Source organism: Mchenga conophoros, linkage group LG6 (genome assembly GCF_057382185.1).
Source record: "Mchenga conophoros isolate Kocher_MC1m ecotype Shallow Benthic linkage group LG6, M_conophoros_male_GT1.1, whole genome shotgun sequence".
Lineage (NCBI taxonomy): Eukaryota > Metazoa > Chordata > Actinopteri > Cichliformes > Cichlidae > Mchenga > Mchenga conophoros.
The window spans coordinates 9,207,755-9,227,028 of record NC_140531.1 but is presented as its reverse complement, the minus strand read 5'-3'; positions in this window follow the sequence as shown (position 1 = coordinate 9,227,028).

Genomic DNA, 19,274 nt, shown 5'->3' with positions numbered 1-19,274 from the left:
TCTTACCAGCAATACAAGACATAAATACACATATAAACATTACAAGACATAAAAACAAGTGAAAAATATTTGCAACAAACAGACCTCAGTGCAAGAAAGTTACTTACCAGCAATACAAGACATAAATACACATATAAACATTACAAGACATAAAAACAAGTGCAAAATATTTGCAACAAACAGACCTTAGTGCAAGAAAGTTTCTTACCAGCAATACAAGACATAAATACACATATAAACATTACAAGACATAAAAACAAATCAAAGATATTTGCAACAAAAAAAACTCAGTGCAAGAAAGTTACTTACCTGCAATACAAGACATAAGTACACATATAAACATTACAAGACATAAAAACAAATCAAAGATATTTGCAACAAAAAAAACTCAGTGCAAGAAAGTTACTTACCTGCAATACAAGACATAAGTACACATATAAACATTACAAGACATAAATACACATATAAACATGATAAGACATAAAAACAAGTCAAAGATATTTGCAACAAAAAAAACTCAGTGCAAGAAAGTTACTTACCTGCAATACAAGACATAAGTACACATATAAACATTACAAGACATAAATACACATATAAACATGATAAGACATAAAAACAAGTCAAAGATATTTGCAACAAACAGACCTCAGTGCAAGAAAGTATCTTACCAGCAATACAAGACATAAATACACACATAAACATTACAAGACATAAAAACAAGTCAAAGATATTTGCAACAAACAGACCTCAGTGCAAGAAAGTTACTTACCAGCAATACAAGACATAAATACACACATAAAGATTACAAGACATAAAAACAAGTCAAAGATATTTGCAACAAACAGACCTCAGTGCAATAAAGTTACTTACCAGCAATACAAGACATAAATACACATATAAACATGATAAGACATAAAAACAAATCAAAGATATTTGCAACAAAAAAAACTCAGTGCAAGAAAGTTACTTAACAGCAATACAAGACATAAATACACACATAAAGATTACAAGACATAAAAACAAGTCAAAGATATTTGCAACAAACAAAACTCAGTTCAATAAAGTTACTTACCAGCAATACAAGACATAAATACACATATAAACATTACAAGACATAAAAACAAGTCAAAGATATTTGCAACAAACAGACCTCAGTGCAAGAAAGTTACTTACCAGCAATACAAGACATAAATACACACATAAAGATTACAAGACATAAAAACAAGTCAAAGATATTTGCAACAAACAGACCTCAGTGCAATAAAGTTACTTACCAGCAATACAAGACATAAATACACATATAAACATGATAAGACATAAAAACAAATCAAAGATATTTGCAACAAAAAAAACTCAGTGCAAGAAAGTTACTTAACAGCAATACAAGACATAAATACACACATAAAGATTACAAGACATAAAAACAAGTCAAAGATATTTGCAACAAACAAAACTCAGTTCAATAAAGTTACTTACCAGCAATACAAGACATAAATACACATATAAACATGATAAGACATAAAAACAAGTCAAAGATATTTGCAATAAACAGACCTCAGTGCAAGAAAGTTACTTACCAGCAATACAAGACATAAATACACACATAAACATTACAAGACATAAAAACAGGTCAAAGATATTTGCAATAAACAGACCTCAGTGCAAGAAAGTTACTTACCAGCAATGCAAGACATACATACACACATAATCATTACAAGACATAAATACACACATAAACATTAGAAGACATAAAAACAAGTCAAAGATATTTGCAACAAAAATACCTCAGTGCAAGAAAGTTACTTACCTGCAATACAAGACATAAATACACATATAAACATTACAAGACATAAATACACATATAAACATTACAAGACATAAATACACATATAAACATTACAAGACATAAATACACATATAAACATTACAAGACATAAAAACAAGTCAAAGATATTTGCAACAAACAGACCTCAGTGCAAGAAAGTTACTTACCAGCAATACAAGACATAAATACACATATAAACATTACAAGACATAAAAACAAGTCAAAGATATTTGCAACAAACAAAACTCAGTGCAAGAAAGTTACTTACCAGCAATACAAGACATAAATACACATATAAACATTACAAGACATAAATACACATATAAACATGATAAGACATAAAAACAAATCAAAGATATTTGCAACAAACAGACCTCAGTGCAAGAAAGTTACTTACCAGCAATACAAGACATAAATACACACATAAAGATTACAAGACATAAAAACAAATCAAAGATATTTGCAACAAACAAAACTCAGTGCAAGAAAGTTACTTACCAGCAATACAAGACATAAATACACACATAAACATTACAAGACATAAAAACAAGTCAAAGATATTTGCAACAAACAAAACTCAGTGCAATAAAGTTACTTACCAGCAATACAAGACATAAATACACATATAAACATTACAAGACATAAATACACATATAAACATTACAAGACATAAATACACATATAAACATTACAAGACATAAATACACATATAAACATTACAAGACATAAAAACAAGTCAAAGATATTTGCAACAAACAGACCTCAGTGCAAGAAAGTTACTTACCAGCAATACAAGACATAAATACACATATAAACATTACAAGACATAAAAACAAGTCAAAGATATTTGCAACAAACAAAACTCAGTGCAAGAAAGTTACTTACCAGCAATACAAGACATAAATACACATATAAACATTACAAGACATAAATACACATATAAACATGATAAGACATAAAAACAAATCAAAGATATTTGCAACAAACAGACCTCAGTGCAAGAAAGTTACTTACCAGCAATACAAGACATAAATACACACATAAAGATTACAAGACATAAAAACAAATCAAAGATATTTGCAACAAACAAAACTCAGTGCAAGAAAGTTACTTACCAGCAATACAAGACATAAATACACACATAAACATTACAAGACATAAAAACAAGTCAAAGATATTTGCAACAAACAAAACTCAGTGCAATAAAGTTACTTACCAGCAATACAAGACATAAATACACATATAAACATGATAAGACATAAAAACAAATCAAAGATATTTGCAACAAAAAAAACTCAGTGCAAGAAAGTTACTTACCAGCAATACAAGACATAAATACACATATAAACATTACAAGACATAAAAACAAGTCAAAGATATTTGCAACAAACAGACCTCAGTGCAAGAACGTTACTTACCAGCAATACAAGACATAAATACACACATAAACATTACAAGACATAAAAACAAGTCAAAGATATTTGCAACAAACAGACCTCAGTGCAAGAAAGTTACTTACCAGCAATATAAGACAAAAATACACACATAAACATTACAAGACATAAAAACAGGTCAAAGATATTTGCAATAAACAGACCTCAGTGCAAGAAAGTTACTTAGCAGCAATACAAGACATAAATACACATTTAACAGCAATACCAGACATAAATACACACATAAACATTATAAGACATAAAAACAGGTCAAAGATATTTGCAACAAATAGAGCTCAGTGCAAGAAAGTTTCTTACCAGCAATACAAGACATAAATACACACATAAACATTACAAGACATAAAAACAAGTCACAGATATTTGCAACAAATAGAGCTCAGTGCAAGAAAGTTTCTTACCAGCAATACAAGACATAAATACACATATAAACATTACAAGACATAAATACACATATACACATGATAAGACATAAAAACAAATCAAAGATATTTGCAACAAAAAAAACTCAGTGCAAGAAAGTATCTTACCTGCAATACAAGACATAAATACACACATAAAGATTACAAGACATAAAAACAAGTCAAAGATATTTGCAACAAACAGACCTCAGTGCAAGAACGTTACTTACCAGCAATACAAGACATAAATACACACATAAACATTACAAGACATAAAAACAAGTCAAAGATATTTGCAACAAACAGACCTCAGTGCAAGAAAGTTACTTACCAGCAATACAAGACATAAATACACATATAAACATGATAAGACATAAAAACAAGTCAAAGATATTTGCAACAAACAAAACTCAGTGCAAGAAAGTTACTTACCAGCAATACAAGACATAAATACACACATAAAGATTACAAGACATAAAAACAAGTCAAAGATATTTGCAACAAACAAAACTCAGTGCAAGAAAGTTACTTACCTGCAATACAAGACATAAATACACACATAAACATTACAAGACATAAAAACAAGTCAAAGATATTTGCAACAAACAAAACTCAGTGCAATAAAGTTACTTACCAGCAATACAAGACATAAATACACATATAAACATGATAAGACATAAAAACAAATCAAAGATATTTGCAATAAACAGACCTCAGTGCAAGAAAGTTACTTACCAGCAATACAAGACATAAGTACAAATATAAACATTATAAGACATAAAAACAGGTCAAAGATATTTGCAATAAACAGACCTCAGTGCAAGAAATTTACTTAAGAGCAATTGAAGACATACATACACACATAAACATTAAAAGACATAAAAACAAGTCAAAGATATTTGCAATAAACAGACCTCAGTGCAAGAAAGTTACTTACCAGCAATACAAGACATAAATACACACATAAACATTATAAAACATAAAAGCAAGTCAAAGATATTTGCAACAAACAGACCTCAGTGCAAGAAAGTTACTTACCAGCAATACAAGACATAAATACACACATAAACATTACAAGACATAAAAACAGGTCAAAGATATTTGCAATAAACAGACCTCAGTGCAAGAAAGTTACTTACCAGCAATACAAGACATAAATACACACATAAACATTACAAGACATAAAAACAGGTCAAAGATATTTGCAATAAACAGACCTCAGTGCAAGAAAGTTACTTACCAGCAATGCAAGACATACATACACACATAATCATTACAAGACATAAATACACACATAAACATTAGAAGACATAAAAACAAGTCAAAGATATTTGCAACAAAAAGACCTCAGTGCAAGAAAGTTACTTACCTGCAATACAAGACATAAATACACATATAAACATTACAAGACATAAATACACATATAAACATTACAAGACATAAATACACATATAAACATTACAAGACATAAATACACATATAAACATTACAAGACATAAATACACATATAAACATTACAAGACATAAAAACAAGTCAAAGATATTTGCAACAAACAGACCTCAGTGCAAGAACGTTACTTACCAGCAATACAAGACATAAATACACACATAAACATTACAAGACATAAAAACAAGTCAAAGATATTTGCAACAAACAGACCTCAGTGCAAGAAAGTTACTTACCAGCAATACAAGACATAAATACACATATAAACATGATAAGACATAAAAACAAGTCAAAGATATTTGCAACAAAAAGACCTCAGTGCAATAAAGTTACTTACCAGCAATACAAGACATAAATACACATATAAACATTACAAGACATAAAAACAAGTAAAAGATATTTGCAACAAACAGACCTCAGTGCAAGAAAGTTACTTACCAGCAATACAAGACATAAATACACATATAAACATGATAAGACATAAAAACAGGTCAAAGATATTTGCAATAAACAGACCTCAGTGCAAGAAAGTTACTTAACAGCAATTGAAGACATACATACAGACATAAACATTATAAGACATAAAAACAAGTCAAAGATATTTGCAACAAACAGACCTCAGTGCAAGAAAGTTACTTACCAGCAATACAAGACATAAGTACAAATATAAACATTATAAGACATAAAAACAGGTCAAAGATATTTGCAATAAACAGACCTCAGTGCAAGAAATTTACTTAAGAGCAATTGAAGACATACATACACACATAAACATTAAAAGACATAAAAACAAGTCAAAGATATTTGCAATAAACAGACCTCAGTGCAAGAAAGTTACTTACCAGCAATACAAGACATAAATACACACATAAACATTATAAAACATAAAAGCAAGTCAAAGATATTTGCAACAAACAGACCTCAGTGCAAGAAAGTTACTTACCAGCAATACAAGACATAAATACACACATAAACATTACAAGACATAAAAACAGGTCAAAGATATTTGCAATAAACAGACCTCAGTGCAAGAAAGTTACTTACCAGCAATACAAGACATAAATACACACATAAACATTACAAGACATAAAAAGAGGTCAAAGATATTTGCAATAAACAGACCTCAGTGCAAGAAAGTTACTTACCAGCAATGCAAGACATAAATACACATATAAACATTACAAGACATAAATACACACATAATCATTACAAGACATAAATACACACATAAACATTAGAAGACATAAAAACAAGTCAAAGATATTTGCAACAAAAAGACCTCAGTGCAAGAAAGTTACTTACCTGCAATACAAGACATAAATACACATATAAACATTACAAGACATAAATACACATATAAACATTACAAGACATAAATACACATATAAACATTACAAGACATAAATACACATATAAACATTACAAGACATAAAAACAAGTCAAAGATATTTGCAACAAACAAAACTCAGTGCAAGAAAGTTACTTACCAGCAATACAAGACATAAATACACATATAAACATTACAAGACATAAATACACATATAAACATGATAAGACATAAAAACAAATCAAAGATATTTGCAACAAACAGACCTCAGTGCAAGAAAGTTACTTACCAGCAATACAAGACATAAATACACACATAAAGATTACAAGACATAAAAACAAATCAAAGATATTTGCAACAAACAAAACTCAGTGCAAGAAAGTTACTTACCAGCAATACAAGACATAAATACACATATAAACATGATAAGACATAAAAACAAATCAAAGATATTTGCAACAAAAAAAACTCAGTGCAAGAAAGTTACTTACCAGCAATACAAGACATAAATACACATATAAACATTACAAGACATAAAAACAAGTCAAAGATATTTGCAACAAACAGACCTCAGTGCAAGAACGTTACTTACCAGCAATACAAGACATAAATACACACATAAACATTACAAGACATAAAAACAAGTCAAAGATATTTGCAACAAACAGACCTCAGTGCAAGAAAGTTACTTACCAGCAATATAAGACAAAAATACACACATAAACATTACAAGACATAAAAACAGGTCAAAGATATTTGCAATAAACAGACCTCAGTGCAAGAAAGTTACTTAGCAGCAATACAAGACATAAATACACATTTAACAGCAATACCAGACATAAATACACACATAAACATTATAAGACATAAAAACAGGTCAAAGATATTTGCAACAAATAGAGCTCAGTGCAAGAAAGTTTCTTACCAGCAATACAAGACATAAATACACACATAAACATTACAAGACATAAAAACAAGTCACAGATATTTGCAACAAATAGAGCTCAGTGCAAGAAAGTTTCTTACCAGCAATACAAGACATAAATACACATATAAACATTACAAGACATAAATACACATATACACATGATAAGACATAAAAACAAATCAAAGATATTTGCAACAAAAAAAACTCAGTGCAAGAAAGTATCTTACCTGCAATACAAGACATAAATACACACATAAAGATTACAAGACATAAAAACAAGTCAAAGATATTTGCAACAAACAGACCTCAGTGCAAGAACGTTACTTACCAGCAATACAAGACATAAATACACACATAAACATTACAAGACATAAAAACAAGTAAAAGATATTTGCAACAAACAGACCTCAGTGCAAGAAAGTTACTTACCAGCAATACAAGACATAAATACACATATAAACATGATAAGACATAAAAACAAGTCAAAGATATTTGCAACAAACAAAACTCAGTGCAAGAAAGTTACTTACCAGCAATACAAGACATAAATACACACATAAAGATTACAAGACATAAAAACAAGTCAAAGATATTTGCAACAAACAAAACTCAGTGCAAGAAAGTTACTTACCTGCAATACAAGACATAAATACACACATAAACATTACAAGACATAAAAACAAGTCAAAGATATTTGCAACAAACAAAACTCAGTGCAATAAAGTTACTTACCAGCAATACAAGACATAAATACACATATAAACATGATAAGACATAAAAACAAATCAAAGATATTTGCAACAAAAAAAACTCAGTGCAAGAAAGTTACTTACCTGCAATACAAGACATAAATACACATATAAACATTACAAGACATAAATACACATATAAACATGATAAGACATAAAAACAAATCAAAGATATTTGCAACAAAAAAAACTCAGTGCAAGAAAGTTACTTACCAGCAATACAAGACATAAATACACACATAAACATTACAAGACATAAAAACAAGTCAAAGATATTTGCAACAAACAGACCTCAGTGCAAGAAAGTTACTTACCAGCAATACAAGACATAAATACACACATAAACATTACAAGACATAAAAACAAGTCAAAGATATTTGCAACAAACAGACCTCAGTGCAAGAAAGTTACTTACCAGCAATACAAGACATAAATACACATATAAACATGATAAGACATAAAAACAAGTCAAAGATATTTGCAACAAACAAAACTCAGTGCAAGAAAGTTACTTACCAGCAATACAAGACATAAATACACACATAAAGATTACAAGACATAAAAATGAGTCAAAGATATTTGCAACAAACAGACCTCAGTGCAAGAAAGTTACTTACCAGCAATACAAGACATAAATACACACATAAAGATTACAAGACATAAAAACAAGTCAAAGATATTTGCAACAAACAAAACTCAGTGCAATAAAGTTACTTACCAGCAATACAAGACATAAATACACATATAAACATGATAAGACATAAAAACAAATCAAAGATATTTGCAACAAAAAAAAACTCAGTGCAAGAAAGTTACTTACCAGCAATACAAGACATAAATACACATATAAACATTACAAGACATAAAAACAAGTCAAAGATATTTGCAACAAACAAAACTCAGTGCAATAAAGTTACTTACCAGCAATACAAGACATAAATACACATATAAACATGATAAGACATAAAAACAAATCAAAGATATTTGTAACAAAAAAAACTCAGTGCAAGAAAGTTACTTACCTGCAATACAAGACATAAATACACATATAAACATTACAAGACATAAATACACATATAAACATTACAAGACATAAAAACAAATCAAAGATATTTGCAACAAAAAAAACTCAGTGCAAGAAAGTTACTTACCAGCAATACAAGACATAAATACACACATAAACATTACAAGACATAAAAACAAGTCAAAGATATTTGCAACAAACAGACCTCAGTGCAAGAAAGTTACTTACCAGCAATACAAGACATAAATACACACATAAAGATTACAAGACAAAAACAAGTCAAAGATATTTGCAACAAACAGACCTCAGTGCAAGAAAGTTACTTACCAGCAATACAAGACATAAATACACACATAAAGATTACAAGACATAAAAACAAGTCAAAGATATTTGCAACAAACAAAATTCAGTGCAATAAAGTTACTTACCAGCAATACAAGACATAAATACACATATAAACATGATAAGACATAAAAACAAATCAAAGATATTTGCAACAAACAAAACTCAGTGCAAGAAAGTTACTTACCAGCAATACAAGACATAAATACACACATAAAGATTACAAGACATAAAAACAAGTCAAAGATATTTGCAACAAACAAAATTCAGTGCAATAAAGTTACTTACCAGCAATACAAGACATAAATACACATATAAACATGATAAGACATAAAAACAAGTCAAAGATATTTGCAACAAACAGACCTCAGTGCAAGAAAGTTACTTAACAGCAATTGAAGACATACATACACACATAAACATTAAAAGACATAAAAACAACTCAAAGATATTCGCAATAAACAGACCTCAGTGCAAGAAAGTTACTTACCAGCAATATAAGACAAAAATACACACATAAACATTACAAGACATAAAAACAGGTCAAAGATATTTGCAATAAACAGACCTCAGTGCAAGAAAGTTACTTAGCAGCAATACAAGACATAAATACACATTTAACAGCAATACCAGACATAAATACACACATAAACATTATAAGACATAAAAACAGGTCAAAGATATTTGCAACAAATAGAGCTCAGTGCAAGAAAGTTTCTTACCAGCAATACAAGACATAAATACACATATAAACATTACAAGACATAAGAACAAATCAAGATATTTGCAACAAAAAAAACTCAGTGCAAGAAAGTTACTTACCTGCAATACAAGACATAAATACACATATAAACATTACAAGACATAAATACACATATAAACATGATAAGACATAAAAACAAATCAAAGATATTTGCAACAAAAAAAACTCAGTGCAAGAAAGTTACTTACCAGCAATACAAGACATAAATACACATATAAACATTACAAGACATAAAAACAAGTCAAAGATATTTGCAACAAACAGACCTCAGTGCAAGAACGTTACTTACCAGCAATACAAGACATAAATACACACATAAACATTACAAGACATAAAAACAAGTCAAAGATATTTGCAACAAACAGACCTCAGTGCAAGAAAGTTACTTACCAGCAATACAAGACATAAATACACATATAAACATGATAAGACATAAAAACAAGTCAAAGATATTTGCAACAAACAAAACTCAGTGCAAGAAAGTTACTTACCAGCAATACAAGACATAAATACACACATAAAGATTACAAGACATAAAAACGAGTCAAAGATATTTGCAACAAACAGACCTCAGTGCAAGAAAGTTACTTACCAGCAATACAAGACATAAATACACACATAAAGATTACAAGACATAAAAACAAGTCAAAGATATTTGCAACAAACAAAACTCAGTGCAATAAAGTTACTTACCAGCAATACAAGACATAAATACACATATAAACATGATAAGACATAAAAACAAATCAAAGATATTTGCAACAAAAAAAAACTCAGTGCAAGAAAGTTACTTACCAGCAATACAAGACATAAATACACATATAAACATTACAAGACATAAAAACAAGTCAAAGATATTTGCAACAAACAGACCTCAGTGCAATAAAGTTACTTACCAGCAATACAAGACATAAATACACATATAAACATGATAAGACATAAAAACAAGTCAAAGATATTTGCAACAAACAGACCTCAGTGCAAGAAAGTTACTTACCAGCAATACAAGACATAAATACACACATAAAGATTACAAGACATAAAAACAAATCAAAGATATTTGCAACAAACAAAACTCAGTGCAAGAAAGTTACTTACCAGCAATACAAGACATAAATACACACATAAAGATTACAAGACATAAAAACAAATCAAAGATATTTGCAACAAACAAAACTCAGCGCAAGAAAGTTACTTACCAGCAATACAAGACATAAATACACATATAAAGATTACAAGACATAAAAACAAGTCAAAGATATTTGCAACAAACAGACCTCAGTGCAATAAAGTTACTTACCAGCAATACAAGACATAAATACACATATAAACATGATAAGACATAAAAACAAATCAAAGATATTTGCAACAAAAAAAACTCAGTGCAAGAAATTTACTTACCAGCAATACAAGACATAAATACACATATAAACATGATAAGACATAAAAACAAGTCAAAGATATTTGCAACAAAAAGACCTCAGTGCAATAAAGTTACTTACCAGCAATACAAGACATAAATACACACAGAAAGATTACAAGACATAAAAACAAATCAAAGATATTTGCAACAAACAAAACTCAGTGCAAGAAAGTTACTTACCAGCAATACAAGACATAAATACACACATAAACATTACAAGACATAAAAACAGGTCAAAGATATTTGCAATAAACAGACCTCAGTGCAAGAAAGTTACTTACCAGCAATACAAGACATAAATACACACATAAACATTATAAAACATAAAAGCAAGTCAAAGATATTTGCAACAAACAGACCTCAGTGCAAGAAAGTTACTTACCAGCAATACAAGACATAAATACACACATAAACATTACAAGACATAAAAACAGGTCAAAGATATTTGCAATAAACAGACCTCAGTGCAAGAAAGTTACTTACCAGCAATGCAAGACATAAATACACACATAAAGATTACAAGACATAAATACACACATAAACATTAGAAGACATAAAAACAAGTCAAAGATATTTGCAACAAACACACCTCAGTGCAAGAAAGTTACTTACCAGCAATGCAACACATACATACACAAATAATCATTACAAGACATAAATACACACATAAACATTATAAGACATAAAAACAGGTCAAAGATATTCGCAATAAACAGACCTCAGTGCAAGAAAGTTTCTTACCAGCAATTGAAGACAAAAATACACACATAAACATTACAAGACATAAAAACAGGTCAAAGATATTTGCAATAAACAGACCTCAGTGCAAGAAAGTTTCTTACCAGCAATACAAGACATAAATAAACATATAAACATTACAAGACATAAATACACACATAAACATTATAAAACATAAAAGCAAGTCAAAGATATTTGCAACAAACAGACCTCAGTGCAAGAAAGTTACTTACCAGCAATACAAGACATAAATACACACATAAACATTACAAGACATAAAAACAGGTCAAAGATATTTGCAATAAACAGACCTCAGTGCAAGAAAGTTACTTACCAGCAATGCAAGACATACATACACACATAATCATTACAAGACATAAATACACACATAAACATTACAAGACATAAAAACAAGTGAAAAATATTTGCAACAAACAGACCTCAGTGCAAGAAAGTTACTTACCAGCAATACAAGACATAAATACACATATAAACATTACAAGACATAAAAACAAGTGCAAAATATTTGCAACAAACAGACCTTAGTGCAAGAAAGTTTCTTACCAGCAATACAAGACATAAATACACATATAAACATTACAAGACATAAAAACAAATCAAAGATATTTGCAATAAACAGACCTCAGTGCAAGAAAGTTTCTTACCAGCAATACAAGACATAAATACACACATAAACATTACAAGACATAAAAACAGGTCAAAGATATTTGCAATAAACAGACCTCAGTGCAAGAAAGTTTCTTACCAGCAATACAAGACATAAATACACATATAAACATTACAAGACATAAAAACAAGTGAAAAATATTTGCAACAAACAGACCTCAGTGCAAGAAAGTTACTTACCAGCAATACAAGACATAAATACACATATAAACATTACAAGACATAAAAACAAGTGCAAAATATTTGCAACAAACAGACCTTAGTGCAAGAAAGTTTCTTACCAGCAATACAAGACATAAATACACATATAAACATTACAAGACATAAAAACAAATCAAAGATATTTGCAACAAAAAAAACTCAGTGCAAGAAAGTTACTTACCTGCAATACAAGACATAAGTACACATATAAACATGATAAGACATAAAAACAAGTCAAAGATATTTGCAACAAACAGACCTCAGTGCAAGAAAGTTACTTACCAGCAATACAAGACATAAATACACACATAAAGATTACAAGACATAAAAACAAATCAAAGATATTTGCAACAAACAAAACTCAGCGCAAGAAAGTTACTTACCAGCAATACAAGACATAAATACACACATAAAGATTACAAGACATAAAAACAAGTCAAAGATATTTGCAACAAAAAAAACTCAGTGCAAGAAAGTTACTTACCAGCAATACAAGACATAAATACACATATAAACATTACAAGACATAAAAACAAGTCAAAGATATTTGCAACAAACAGACCTCAGTGCAAGAAAGTTACTTACCAGCAATACAAGACATAAATACACATATAAACATTACAAGACATAAAAACAAGTGCAAAATATTTGCAACAAACAGACCTCAGTGCAAGAAAGTTACTTACCAGCAATACAAGACATAAATACACATATAAACATTACAAGACATAAAAACAAGTGCAAAATATTTGCAACAAACAGACCTTAGTGCAAGAAAGTTTCTTACCAGCAATACAAGACATAAATACACATATAAACATTACAAGACATAAAAACAAATCAAAGATATTTGCAACAAAAAAAACTCAGTGCAAGAAAGTTACTTACCTGCAATACAAGACATAAGTACACATATAAACATGATAAGACATAAAAACAAGTCAAAGATATTTGCAACAAACAGACCTCAGTGCAAGAAAGTTACTTACCAGCAATACAAGACATAAATACACACATAAAGATTACAAGACATAAAAACAAATCAAAGATATTTGCAACAAACAAAACTCAGCGCAAGAAAGTTACTTACCAGCAATACAAGACATAAATACACACATAAAGATTACAAGACATAAAAACAAGTCAAAGATATTTGCAACAAAAAAAACTCAGTGCAAGAAAGTTACTTACCAGCAATACAAGACATAAATACACATATAAACATTACAAGACATAAAAACAAGTCAAAGATATTTGCAACAAACAGACCTCAGTGCAATAAAGTTACTTACCAGCAATACAAGACATAAATACACACATAAAGATTACAAGACATAAAAACAAGTCAAAGATATTTGCAACAAACAAAACTCAGTGCAATAAAGTTACTTACCAGCAATACAAGACATAAATACACATATAAACATGATAAGACATAAAAACAAGTCAAAGATATTTGCAACAAACAGACCTCAGTGCAAGAAAGTTACTTACCAGCAATACAAGACATAAATACACACATAAAGATTACAAGACATAAAAACAAGTCAAAGATATTTGCAACAAACAGACCTCAGTGCAATAAAGTTACTTACCAGCAATACAAGACATAAATACACATATAAACATGATAAGACATAAAAACAAGTTATTAGATTATTCTGTTATTATATGTTACTTTATATATGTAATCAAAGTAGTTGAATTAGAATACTGCTGTAGATCACATTATACCCTTTAATATAGAGTGTGTGAGCTGTATGTAGTGTAGTTCTCATTATACTTTTGAGTTAACAGAACATATTCACATATTAGTTCATTAGATAAATGTGCATCACTCTGTATCCTTGATCTGCTGGGAATGTGTTACACTGTTTTCTTGACATGCTTAATTGTTGAATCATGAAGAGAAGGTTGTAAGCAGGAGACTCTGTGTCTAAAGACAGGGGAGATAGACAGACCACATTCCACACCCCCACCTTACAGAAAGCAGAGAAACAACTGCCGAGGTCATAACTTAGGCGCTGTAACAGAGAAAAAATGTGATGTTTTGGCTTTTACGACTAGCTGGGGGCCACTAGAGACTATAAAAAGCTGAGCAACCCGTCACCATTCTGAGACATGTGCCTGACCCTCTGGTAGCATCTCTCCCGTCCGGACGTTGTAATGCTCTTATTGTTGAATTGTATGGAAATAAATGATTGTTGATTGAGCATTGATACACCGAATATTGTCCTTCCTTCAGCCCAAAGATTCAAAGAATTGGGAGAATTCAACAAAGTGAAAAATATTTGCAACAGACCTCAGTGCAAGAAAGTGGGGACGGGGGACTGTGCCTCACTGCCCTCCCCTTCTCCAAGAAACCCGTCTTCAACCGAGTCGAGAGAGCCGGGAACTTGTGAGGTGTGCATGTCCTGGTGAGCCTCCACCGTTTTATGGGTGGGTGCAGCCTCGACTGTACAGAGACAGACCAGACCAGCTGCACCACACAGACACTTCAAACCTCATCTGTGGACAAAAAACATATACATATATATATATATATATATTTACACACAAAAACACAAACACACACACACACACACACATATTCAAACACATATTCAAACCTCAAGGACAAAAACCAGAGGACAAAAACTACAAGAACAATATAAATATGGAGAAAACTAACCTTAGAAACATGCAGGGTGACAGGAGACATGAGGACAGACAGACAGTTAAGGCTGTGTGAGAGTCAAGTTCACTCCTATATATGACCTCCTATCGCAGAATGCGTTACTGTGACAACGCAGGCTTTGTGCTTTGAAGTGTGGTGATTGGTGACGTCATTGGAACGGCCTGTGATCTTACGTCACACTAGGCCGGATCAATTTGAAAAAGGTGTTTTTGTCTGAAAATGCTCGTGTCCAAACTACCGTTTTGACAGAGTTGTTCCAGCACTGCGCATGCGTGAAACGCAAGGTGACTCGACCTGCCTCATTTCTGTCTGCCGTTTATTTACTTTCCGGCTCTTTGAAACATGCAGCAAAATGAAAAGGAAAAGCGACTAGTTTTTTAAATGGACTAACAATGAGGTGGAGTTGTTGCTGCAAGTAATACAAAAGTACAAAGTTACAAAAGCGATTGAGAATTAAAGAATTTGAAGAAAAGCTATCTGGAGGATGTACAAACTGATATTAATCTTTAACGGGGCTGTCACAATTTATCACATGATTGCATCACTTGACTAGGCTATGTCCACATGTATGGGTATTTTTGAAAACGTAGATTTATCTATGCGTTTGTACCTTTCGTCCACTGAAAACGGAGAGTTTTAAAAATTCCTGCCTGGGTGGAGATTTTCAAGAACTCCGTTTTTGCGTTTACTATGGACAAGGAAAACGGAGAAAACGCAGGGTCAAAGGTGTGCGCCTTTTTTGACGTCACACTGTGCGCCAAGTTATTGTTTCGGTGAAATTAATTTCTACAATGGCGGACTTAGACAAAATACTGTTAATTTTACTCTCTGTAGTGTTTAAATGCTTACATACACAGACAGTTACGGTCCCTCCACACATAGTACTCGGTTCTGCTTCTTTGCGCCGCCATCTTTGTTTACTCTTTCCCGCCCAGGCGTCTAGACATCTGATTGGCCAACATTTCTACACGGTTAGGAATATAGCGCCACCTGTTGCTTTGGCATGCTCCTGGCAGCATTTTCCTTCGTTTTTGGTGTTGAGGTGTGAATGGGATTTTAAAAAAAAACGAAAAATCTCAGTTTTCAGAAATACCCGTGTATGTGTGGACGTAGTCTACAATGTGTCATTGTTTTTAAAAAGGCTCCAGTTCGCTTTCCACAATGCTATGCGAAAACGGCGTCAAATGTATACGCTTTGGAGAGCGTTTTCAAAACGCTGCGCTTTCCTTGACCGAAAACGCTGTCTCAGTGTGGACGGAAGGCCAAAACGGAGAGAAAAAGATGCGTTTGAGTGATGAGTCATGATAGCATTATAGGCTGTTCACTTTTAAGTGTGGTAATTAGAAATATTGCAAAATAAAATACACACAAATATACTGTAAGAAAAGGCTTTATTTTTTAGTATATGCTGAATTATCAGTTTCAAAGCTACTCTACCAGAGTTTCACTAAAAAATGAAACAAAGGATATGTTTTAACCCTTTCATGCATGAATTATGACAACCTCTCAGCGAATAGCTTCTCTAAAATCAATAGAAACCCAACATTAAGTTCAGCTGAAGGTCAAACTGCAACAAAAAACTCTATAATCAACAGTTTACGTTAAAAACAGCTTCTTCTTTTGGAAAATAAAAACAAAAACGAACAGAAATCCTAGTACAGTACAGTTCCTTTGTATCGTGCTGCTGCCACCTGCTGCTCTGGGGTGGGAACAACAACACTTTGGATTTGCGTTCGTTATCAGCAACAAATGAGTTTTACTTTTGAGGCTGCAGTTTTTAGTTATGTTTATTTGTTGGATTCCATCAGTTTTTCTTCGAAGAGCCGAAAGACTTTCAGTTACTTATGATAAACTGTTTGTCTTATACAAACAGATAAATACAGAAAACAAGGAAGAAAACAAAGCTTGTATTCTATTTGATTTTCAAGATATTGAACTTTATTTTTTCCATTTCACCGAGTTCTTTTTTCCATGTACTTTTTGTCCAATAATTTTTTTTAATAATCAGATTAATGTTTATTTTAAAATTAAGAATTATTTATATTTTTTCTATTTGCTATATACTGAGCTGAAACATCCTTCTGTGTAGTCATGTAACACATTATTTTAAAATAATATATTTTAAACAGGTGGATGCAGGAATTAAGTGTTAAAACAGAGTCTTGTTCCATTTAAGCTATCTTTATTTCACATTTATTTGTACGCAATAAATACAGTTAAACATCCATGGGTGTGTAAATACGACGCCTGGCAGCCTCCGCATAGCCGACGCTGTAAAACGTGGGAGTTTTTACGTCCTTTTTAAAAAAAATGAATTTCAGATTCTGACTTGATGCATAATCAAGACCAGTAAACAGGTTAACAAAAAATTCTCTAATGGAAAAGAAACTTTAGGTATTCTTTTAATACAACAGGGTAAATGCAAACTTCAAAAATAAGTTTGATGTCATTCAGATCTCAAGGAGATCAACGAGAACGCAGCGTCACAGCTGACGGATACCTCTTTTCCTCTGATCAGATTCAGCTACGGTTTAATTGTTTTTCTTTTCTTAAAATCTTAATTCTAAAAACAAAAAAGGGGAAAAAAGCTGTGCCATTACTTACACAGATATCCATCTCTAAGCTCTCCGTAAATTATCAATACGATCGATAAGTCATATCTCAATCAAAGACACTACAATGGCTATTTACGGCTAAATAACAGGAAGTATTGATACCAATACGGCTGGTAAACAAACATCAAAAAGGAAATATTGAACAAAACATCCACAATACTGAAAAGGAATAAGAAGACATCAGAAAGTGCTTCACTATAGATTTTAAACTGGACAGCTAGCAGCTCAGGATGGTTTCCTCCTTAAAAATAAAAGGCATCTTTAAACTGCACATGCTCAGTGTAAACTGTCCTCCCCAACAGCGACTGTTACTGGCATCATTAGTGTCGTAAAAACAGTTTTTCTCTGTATTATGCAACATAAAAACAAAAGAGTTAGACTGTGTGTTGCCTCTTTCATATCAGATTTTGTATGTTAACTGAATTTTTTTGTGTCCTTTCTTAAACCGATGGTGATTTGCTAATAGGGTCATTTTGTCTCAACTCAAACAATTTTTAGAATTTTTCCTGGTCCTTCCAACCATGAAATTAAATCAGGATCTGTCATCAGGGAAATGTACCACAAAAAAATTCTAGGTATGGTCTAGTTAAATTATATTATTAAAAAAAAATTATTTAAGGTCCCATATTTGAGCAAACACCAAAAAGAATTTGAAAAGTACTCTACATGCTTTATT